This window comes from Cryptomeria japonica, chromosome 10, assembly GCF_030272615.1.
Source record: "Cryptomeria japonica chromosome 10, Sugi_1.0, whole genome shotgun sequence".
Taxonomy (NCBI): domain Eukaryota; kingdom Viridiplantae; phylum Streptophyta; class Pinopsida; order Cupressales; family Cupressaceae; genus Cryptomeria; species Cryptomeria japonica.
Genome location: NC_081414.1, coordinates 335,264,410 through 335,274,879, shown reverse-complemented (window position 1 = coordinate 335,274,879; position 10,470 = coordinate 335,264,410). Strand labels below are relative to the sequence as shown.

The window sequence follows — 10,470 nt, the reverse complement described above, 5'->3', positions numbered from 1 at the left end:
CCCATTTTCAAAACTCATTTTCAATTCTTAACCTGCTACATTAAAATAGAAACAAAAATTCCAATTTATGCTGAAGCCATATAGAAACATGAGTTATGGAAACATATTATTTTCAATTATAACAACTAAAAGTTAAAAGAATACTCAGACTTCTAAAATGTTTGCACAGAAAATTTGCTGTGGATAGACTCAAAAATTGATTTTAATGGTGAGCTTAAAACATTCTTACTATTGTTTTGAATGTTTTAAAATAATGTAGACAGCGATATTTCAAATTTAAAAATTTGGCTGAAGGTGGGATACAAATTAATAGAAATTTTTAGGAGTTAAAAATATTTTCTATAGTATTCAATGTCTCTAAATAATGCAGACACCAATATTTCTATATATTTATGTTGTAAAACTATAAATCTAGTGGTTATATTGGGTACTGCAACGGCAAAACCCCCTCATTTGAGCTGGGGGATTGTTGCAAGGTGTGCACCTTGGTTTCCTTGTGTTGTGATAATAGATCAAATCTTTTGAAAGAATGGCAACCGCACTTGTAAAAATTTCAACTTGATAATAAAATTCAGTTCACAGAAATACCCTCATAGATAATTTCTAGTATAGCTGCCCCTATAGTCTTTCTTGTACAAATAACATAGCATAGGGGCAGTATAGTCTTTCTTGAACAAAAATGACATAGTATAATAGCTGCCCCTATAGTCTTTCTTGCACAAATGACATCGTATAGCTGCCCACTTTGAATTTTTCACTATTCATCTTACAAATTCTTAGAGAGGTTCTTTGGGTTAAATGAGCTTTTGCATAGGTTCTGAGGTGCTACAAATTCTTAGAGAGGTTCTTTGGGGTTAAAAGAGCTTTTGCTTAGGTTCTGAGGTGCTTGAAGGACATTCAAAATGGATTCGTTGAACTTGCAAACCTTGCCAGGCTTCCACTAGTTGAACTTGCAAACCTTCCACTTCTAAAAGAATTCCAGTGACAGCCTATAAAAACCATTTCTACTCATCCCTCGCTTTGTATCCTGGCTAACATGTTTGCCATGATATTGAGCTGTGCAGCTCGCTCCACAATAGCCTTTCTCTTTAGTGTTGGAAGATCGTGCGCAATTTCAGCACAACATATCCTGTTATGCATCATCAAAAGGTATACACAATCTTGTACAAACCCCCTAGCATTGTGTACAAACTTTTAAAGGCCAGAAGGCAAGTAGTGCTTGGTTTTCTTGTTGGAACCATAACCAACAGCACAATACGTCCTGTTATGCATCATCAAAAGGTATACCAACTTTTGTACAAACCCCCTAGCATTGTGTACAAACTTTTAAAGGCCAGAAGGCTAGCGCTTGGTTTTCTTGTTGGAACCATAACCAACATTGGGCAGAAGGATGCATCCTTTAAATTTTCTTCTTACTCGTGAAGAAATACCCTTAGGTCTACGCCAGTTCTCCTTGACAGTAATCCTGCGATCACTCTGTGGCCTCTTGAACCTCTTCACACGCTTCTTCACAATCTTCTTGTTTAAGAGAGGCTGAGGCATTGGCATCTTTGCTTATTGACAATCTTCTTGTTTAAAAGGCTGAGGCGTTGGCAGCTTTGCTTTGATTTGCTTGAACACCAAGAGTTTGATACATACCATGTCAGCCGAAGATTATCAGTTAGAATAACTGAAAGGCAACTACTTTCCACACAATCTTCTCCACCCACCAAATGACCTTAAAAACTTTACATCGATGGAAAATGGAGGACTAAATGAAATCTAGAGCCTAACTTTAACATTTCGAAAAGAAAGCAGCTTGGTAAACAGAAAATAATTGAAAAGAGTTGCTTTATTAGAAAAGCAAAGGATACAATTCTGAAGCCACCTGGAAAGCATTTTACTTATTACTCCAAAAGCCTTATCCAACCTCTTCAATAAAACGTGTTATAGCTTTCTCTAAAAACCTGTTTTACCTCTTCTTTGATAAAACATGTTTTCTATTTATTGACAACATTAATTACTCAAACGAAAAAGAATGTTGTCAACAAATAGAAACATGCAATATCAGAGAAGAAATCTTTAGAGCTTAAAGCATCCTCCTGGTACATCTTCAGAGCTGTGTAATATTGAGTTACAATTCAAATTTCAGAATATCACTAGATTAAATACTTGCACGGACTGAATAAATTTGACAGATGGTAAACCCCTAAAAAGGTAACTTACAGAAAGGATAACCCTCTGTGAGATTTTACTATAGTATCATTTGAGTTTGACTGAAAAGGCATCCCTCAATGTAAAGGTTTAACGAAAAAAAAAACACTGACTAAATGCATCAGATGAGTCGATGACCTTCAGCAGATGATTTTGACAAAACAACATTGCAGTAGACTAAAAAGATACCCCTCAACGTGAGTTTAACAAAATAACACTTGATCAATTTGACAGAAGGGAATCTCATCGGCGAGCTACTTTGACAGACAGGATAAACTTCGGCTCATTTACCCCCGTATTTAGGGGACCAAAAGTGAAGAAATCGCAATCTTGAATATATAAAAAAAAATATCATAAAAGCAGTTTTTTCATTGTTAAAGAAGAACATCTTTAGAAAAAATGAAACTAAAAGTATCATGAATGAAGCAAAAGGTGGATCAGAGATCCTTTTCACATTCCTTAAAATAACAACGGCATCAGGAGGGACAAGCACAACAAAAGTAACCCAGTGCTACAAATATTTTGAGAGCCAACCAAGAAAACAGAGAGAATCGATTTATAAAATAGTTAAAACACAGCACATAGATCAAAATATATTAGAGATGGCACTAAATGTGATCGCTTTTGACCCTTAACACAAAAGGGATCTCACATTACTACACAAAACACAAAAGCTAGAACAATGTCTATAAACAATTAAGTCGCAATGGAACGCAACCTAAAAATAGATGCAAATACAATATACAGTGTATGAGCTATATGAGCTATGAACTTGGTTGCACAATAATAATTGTTGGTGCTCTTCCCCTATTTTTGAAATCATAAGAATGCGAAAAAACCTTCGCAGTTCACGACCCTCACTTCACATTACGCCATTCAGCTTACGATTCTGAACCTGTAGCTGGAGTGCTCCAACAGACACAAAATAATATTCATAGTAAAATAATATACAGAGATAGCCCAACAACCAATTTCAAAAAAGCAAAAACTTCCCAGAGGGGGAACAAACAAAGGCAACGCTTCGCCATATCAACGGCCAAGTCTTTGATGAGTTTCCCATATCAAATCGAACGACTTTTAGACTAATCACAAATCATGCTTACTAGTATGGGCAACATCACCATAAAACAAATGCAATGTTTCCAAACAATGCAATGCAAGTCAGAGCAAGCTTTATAAATGCGTCTCTCTAATTAGAAGCAAACAATTGATAGATTCATTTAAGGTCTCGGATGGTACGAATAATTCCTTCCCAATGAACCATCAGACCTTTAACATTTGACTAATGTGAGACATGCCTTGTAAAAAGATCAAAAACAAAAATCTATTAAAAGTCATTGCTAAGTATTTTAAATGTAAAAGCACATACAAATGTTTTGAAATGAAAAAAATTGACAATTCAGGGGTATGAGGTCTCAGACATCCAAGGAAGAATTGAACAGCACAAGCTCTCAAGCCTGGCAAAGGCGAAAGCTCTTAGGCGGCCACTGCGAATGTTTTGAGAAACAAGCCTTTCCTATCTCATCATCGACCTCATTTTTACCCTAAAATGTTGCCACTAAATCTTGATGTATATTTGCAAATATTATTCAACTGATAAAACATCATGAATGTTGAACTCTTCTAGACCACCATTGAAAACTCTTACCGGCGAAAAATGCATCGATAAGACGAAAACAACCGAACCTAAATGTAAAAATGAATGAAACAAATCAATAATCTAAGTCAAACATCCATCAAGTGAATACCTTTGATACAGATGATTAAACAAGGAATGAAACCACTCCGCTCATCGAACAATTCATGAAAACGCAGAAAAATGGTTTGCAACACACAACAAATAAAAAATCGCTTCTTCGTTCAAGAAGAAACCCTGACTGTACGCCATTAACAATCTGCCAAACCCTAGCTCTTTATAGGGGTTGAAAAAAAAAGTAGATATCTACTCAACTTGTGTCTAACGGTTCAGATGTGTCCGCGCATTTTGCAATGAGCTCGTGTCGTCGGTTTAACTTAGATTTGATAAACCTTAACCTGCGTCAAGCATGAATTCACTCCACGTTCTTTAGGCTGGGGTCGTATGGAGGGTTTTCAATTTTTAGCAGTTAAATTTTATTTTATTTTTTATTTATTCCTTTCAATATGTTAAATAATACAATTCATGAGACAAACTTTTATAAATTTTTGAATCTTAAACTGCACTACATAGTTCATGGGATCATCTATTTTAAAATAATCTTAAAAAATCTCAACAATATCTATTTTTTTAGGAAACCCCCCTCTCATGAGAGTCTAGCATCAAGAAGTGTCTCATAAAATGATATGATAAAAAACATTAGGTTCTTTAGAAAGTGTCCCTAATCATATCTTTAGAGAGCATGTTTTATGAGGTGATAAAAAATGTTTATGTTTTAAAAATGAATCAAGTAGATTAATAGTGAATGAATTAATTGATGTATTTTTTGCATAACAAATCTAACATAAATGTATTGTAATATGAATTTATATGTTAGAGTTGTCATGATACAACATAAGAATGTATTGTCAATGTACAAAGTATGATTGTACAAGCAAAACTCTTAACAATATCACAAGATTGTGTTGTCACAATGATCCTACAAGGTGATAGATTTTTCTCAAATATGGCATAGGTCATTGAACCACTATTCTTGTTTCTCCCTAATGAGCAACAATGGAAGGGAACAAAATGTCATTCTCTAATCAAAGGAGATCTAACTCTTAGTTTTTTCATCATTCCAATCCTAAGCACAATCACACGTACAAAATGATGTGCAAACAAGATCCAAACCTTAAATTGACCCACTAATGAGATAAAACGGTTTTGTGACCCAAATTCTCAACTAATCATATGAGTGATTAGCCATTTTCATTAAACAATATAGCCATGACACTAAATGATCAATAACCACAAAAAGGGCTCAAGACATCAACAAACTAAGTTAATGGGAAGTTAAGAAAATCCCTAAGGGTCAGTCTTCGTATAGGAAGCTTTTTTGGAAAAAGCAATCTACTACCCACTATTATCTTTTGCCCCTATTAGAAGCATGCACCCCTTTAACCAATCATGTGTTCACCCTAGTAGACAATTGTTCACCACTATGGGACTACAATATGCCCCTTTCTGATGAAATAGGCAAACTAAATAGGCAAACTAAATAGCGCAATAGCAAAACATGCGTGGTAGATTCTTGTTTAACTCCAAACTTGATCCAAAGCATAGTTAAAAGATCCTAAAGACATCTAATATCAATTTTAACCCTTAGAATATGATTTCATCAACTACAACACTTATGAGAGTCAAAATATCAAAAGCTAATACATTAACAAGCCTAACTAAGCTAGAATGAGTCAATTTACAACAAGCCATAATTCTTCTACTCCTTGAGCTCTCTAACATCCTAATGATGGATCACTGAGTGTGATCTAAAGCATTGATGCAAAAACACACACATAATCAAATTTAGAAATTACAACAAGAAACCTTAAATGTTGTTCAAACATCTTGGTCAATGTTCTAAAATTTACAAAAAATGGCATATCACGTTCGAAAAAAGAACTACTAAGCATAAGCCAATAAGTTGTTAGTGACACTATTATGAGTAAACATTCAAACGAGCATAATTACACTATCATTAGTATCATAAGGGGGGGTGTAACATATCCTCCCCCTCAAGAATCATCATCCCCGATGATTAGAGTATCAACATGAATGTAAAATAGAGCCATGTTTTTTAACATGAAATTTAAAGGAGTTCTTTTAGTTATTAAAGACGTTGAACAAGTGAGGAAACTTTTGATAGAACTCATCATAATCCTCCCAAGTCGCACTATCTTTTGTATATTTGTCGCACTGGACCTTGTATTGTACAATTTTACAGTTACGCAAGTGGAGCTTACGCACCTTGACTACTTTGTGAGGCTTGATTGTGACCATCCCTAGGCCATGCACCTGCAAAGAGTTCCAATCAAGCATGTGATCAAAACTTGATACATATTTATTCAAATAAGACACATGAACACATTATGCAGTCTGGCAAGAGCTAAAGGTAGAGCAATTTTATATGCAACTAGGTTGATGACTCTTAGAACTTTAAAAGGCACCACATATCTGGGAGCTATTTTGGAAGACTTTCCAAATAAATTAGATCTTTTCTGAGGTTTCACTCTCAAGAGTACTTTCTCCCCCACTGAAATCTATCTTGGGGTTCATTTTGCATCTACATAACTCTTTTGCCAATCATTAGCTTATGTTAATCTATGTGTCATCAGTCGTGTTCTTTCAATTCTAAAAGCATTTTCAGGCCAAAGCTAATCCTATTTAGTAGCTTATCCCAGCTGATAGGAGTTTGACACTTTCTTTTGTATAACACTTCAAATGGTGTCATTATGATGGCCTACTAGTATGAGTTATTATAAGAAAATTATACCAAAGGTATGTAGTTTTCCAATTCGTATCATTGGTTCGTGCAACATATTTGTAGTAGGTCTTCCAAGATCTAAATAACCCTTTAATTCTCACCATCTATTTCAGGGTGATATGTTGAATTTATATTCAACGGAGTTCCCAGGGCTGAGAACAAGGTTTGCCAAAACCTTGATGTCGTATGTGCATCCCTATCAAAAATTGGTCTTTCTAGAATCTCGTGCAATCTAAAAACTTCTTGCACAATTTTTTGAAATATGATGGGTGATCCATTAGTTAGTTTTCTTGGTATAAAGTGAGCTACTTTAGTAGGTTTATCTACCACCATCGAAATAGTGCTATGCATGTTTCTAGACACGAGTAAACCCTATACAGAACCATGCCTATTACCTACCAATTCCAATCAAGAACAACATGTTGTTGTAAAAGTCTCATTGAGTGTTGGTGTTCTGCCTTCACCCTACTTTGCACAAATATTGCAACATATCTTTTCATTCCTTTCTATAAATATAAGGACTTAACATCTATTAGAAGCTTTGTTACTCCAATCCGACCTCCCTCCAAACCAACTTCCTCAAGTCTGTCATTTGGCACATACATTTGGCCTCTATATCTTAGAAGGCCATCTAGTTCAAGGTAGAATCCATCATATCTAAGATAGTGGAGGTTAGCCTAAAGGGCTTCCTTAACCAGTTTTCAATACTCGTCTTCTTTAGATTGTTGCAATACTTGAGTTTTAAAGCCAATGTGAATGGAGACCACATATGACATATGTCTCCTTTAACTTAGGGCAGCCACTGCTTGATTTTCATTAGCCTCGATGTAACTTATTTTAAAATCAATTCTAACCAACTTTTTTGTCAGGGATTTAAGTTTGGTTAAGAAAATATATACTTAAGACCTTGATGATCCAACTTGAGTTCAAAGGGTTTGCCCAATAAGTAGTGTCACTGCATTTTAGGAGCATCTACAATCGTTGCAAGCTCAAGATCATGAGGAGTATAATTCTATTTGTATGATTTCAATTTTCTAGATTCATATGTTCACTCACTCTTTTCTTGCACAATAACTTCACCTAAGCTTTCTCCCAAGGCATCAATAACCATTACAAAGTAACCCTCTAGGTTTGGTACTTTTAGAATAGGTGTTGATGTCAATCGCTCCTTTAGGTGATCAAAATTTGTTTGACATTTTTTTTCCTTTCAAATATCTTCCCTTTTATCTAGAGAGAGGTGATGGGGTTGGCTATTCTAGAAAAGTTCATTACAAACTTTCTATAATAACCTAGAAATCTCACAAAGCTTCACACTTCTTGAACATTTCCATGAGTTGGAAATTTAAGTATAGCCTTGATCTTGGCTCTAGATCCACAACTATTCCCACTATAGAAATGATATGGCCTGGATACTGAACCTCCTTTTGGAAGAAGGTACACTTACACAATTTTTCATAAATCTTGTTCTCTCGCAAATGCTGAAGGACTATCTGAAGATGTTGATAATATTCTTTCTCGTCATTTGAGCATATAAGAATATCATCTAGGAACACCAAAACAAACTTGTCTAAACATTCCCATAAGACACTATTCATTAGATTCATGAATACCATTATGGCATTAGTGAGACCAAATGGTAACATTGTAAGCTCGTAATGCCTATATCTTGTTTTGAAGGTCATCTTATGGATGTCCTCATCCTTTAGCCTTAAATAATGATAACCTGACCACAAATCAAACTTATAAAACATCAGGGCTCCATGCATCTAATCAAACAGATCATTTATTCATGGTAAATGGTATTTTTTCAATTATTTCCTTATTAAGCATACGATAGTCTATACATGATCACAAATTTCTCATTTTTCATGAAGATCACGGGTGCCCCATGGTGATACATTAGGTCTTATCAACCCTTTGCTCAATAATTCTCAAAGTTGTTATTTTAACTTCATTAGTTTTGTTGTTGTCATGTCGTGTGGAGCCTAGACACTAGTTCTACTCCTCGAACTAGGTCAGTCAAAAAATCAAACACTCTCTTAGGAGGTAACCCTAGTAACTCCTTAAGAAAGACATCTTGGTAGTCTAAAAGATAAGGGTACCTTTCTGTAAAAGTTTCTCCTTGTTCACTAGATTCTTCTACTCTTGTTCCATAGAGATTTCAAGATTCATAAAACATCATATAATCTACAAATGTGATCTCCCTCGGTTCTTTTATCTCTTTCATATTGACTACGAATAGCTAACACCCCTTCCTTTTGACTCTTTTTTATTGTATGGTAAAAATTTGTTGAATCGTGACTTCTCACCAAGTGCTTGTAGGAATACCCTATTTTCAATGTCATTTAGGCACTCTATTATTTTAGAGAAACAATCAACCTTCACCCTATGTCTCCATAACCAATTAATTCCTAGAATAATGTCATGAGATCCTAAGGGGGCTATGTACAAGTTTACTTCAATTGAAAACCCTAGAAGCTCAACCTCAGCTTCAAATAAACATTTCTCTACCTGAGCTCTTGTCTAATTTGCATACTCTACATATTATGATTTTTCTATATAATCGACTCTTTTAGGGAATCTACTCAATATATTAGGTGCAATGAAGCTCTTAGTTGCACCCATATCCACGAGGACATAAATTGGGTTCCCATAAAGCATACATGTTATTTCAGTTGGTGTTATCTACTACTTTTCCTACTTGTTATCCAATGCTACATGAATCCACTACCGGGAGGCTACTTTTTAAGTGAGTAAGGGGTTCCTCTAATGTAATGCACCTTGATTCTTGTTTGGCTACTAATTTGCATTGTTTTTGCCTCCATAGGTGAAGCATCCCCTTGGAGGTCCCCTTCTCTCAAAAACCCTGTTAGAATCATCTCCATCCTTCCTAGAGTCATTAAAAAAAAACTTATCTCTCCTTGACTCGTGCATGCTTCCCTTAAACCCTTTTTCATTTATTTTTCCTATCTCAAGTTTGTTGCCTTTCTTCTTGAAAGGTTGAGAAGATTGGGACCGCTTGTATTTTTTTTGGCTCTTCTCTCTATATGCAACATATGTCTTTAATCTTTTATTTTGCCTCATTGTTTTCTTATACACCTCATCCATGGCTGTTGGTCCAAGTACACCAATCATGTCATCGATTTGGTTGTTTAATTCCATGATGAACTTCATAATCCTAATTTTTTGTTAGCTTGGTATTGTGACACATACTTTAGGAATCATGTAAATTCTCCCAGTATTTATTTACAGTGGAGTCTCCTTGGCACAAGTTTTAGAAATCCATTAACTTTAGATCAACTAATAGTTGTGGCAACCACCTCTACCTAAATATAACTTCTAATTTCCCATGTTAAACTTGTGGATTGTAGGCCCAAATATAGCCTTCTTATTTTTCCACCAGGTTGTGGCTTCCCCAAACAATTGAAAAGCTCCCCAAACCATGTTGGTTATTTTTAAGTAGTTTCATTTTGAAGTATTTCTCCATTTTTGTGAGTCGAGCCTTAGCAATGTCACATGATACTAATCCCTCAAACTTAGGGGATGTAACCTTTTTCATGTCATCAGAGAGTTCAAAAGCCAATTTTCATTTCACCATGAGTTTTGGCTTCAAAGTGGTCCACTCTATGCTCACTCTAATTACTCTACTCGTGCCTATTAAAGGCTTCCCTATCTTGAGTTTCCCAATCGTCCCCCTCTGTTCTACTCTAGTTTATAACCTTTTGTTCATGGTTTCTGTCTAGTTTTGGTGTCATTCATACTAGACAATAATTGGTATAGTTTTGCCATTAGAGTTTCAGAGGGATTAGACCCCTCTCGTAGCCCTCCAAAGTTATCC

At 35.2% G+C, this 10,470-nt stretch overlaps 1 long non-coding RNA gene and 1 other non-coding gene across 2 annotated transcripts; both read right to left on the bottom strand.

The window, feature by feature from the left end:
- Nucleotides 1-542: 542 nt before the first annotated feature.
- LOC131076141 (uncharacterized) lies at nt 543-4,181 on the bottom strand. The gene is made up of 2 exons (XR_009113320.2): nt 3,942-4,181; nt 543-3,094 (listed from the first exon to the last, which is right to left on the bottom strand). It is a non-coding gene; the product is annotated as an uncharacterized LOC131076141 (long non-coding RNA).
- Nucleotides 3,605-3,726, bottom strand: LOC131076167 (small nucleolar RNA SNORD14). Its single transcript, XR_009113324.1, has one exon. It is a non-coding gene; the product is annotated as a small nucleolar RNA SNORD14 (small nucleolar RNA).
- Nucleotides 4,182-10,470: the final 6,289 nt, after the last annotated feature.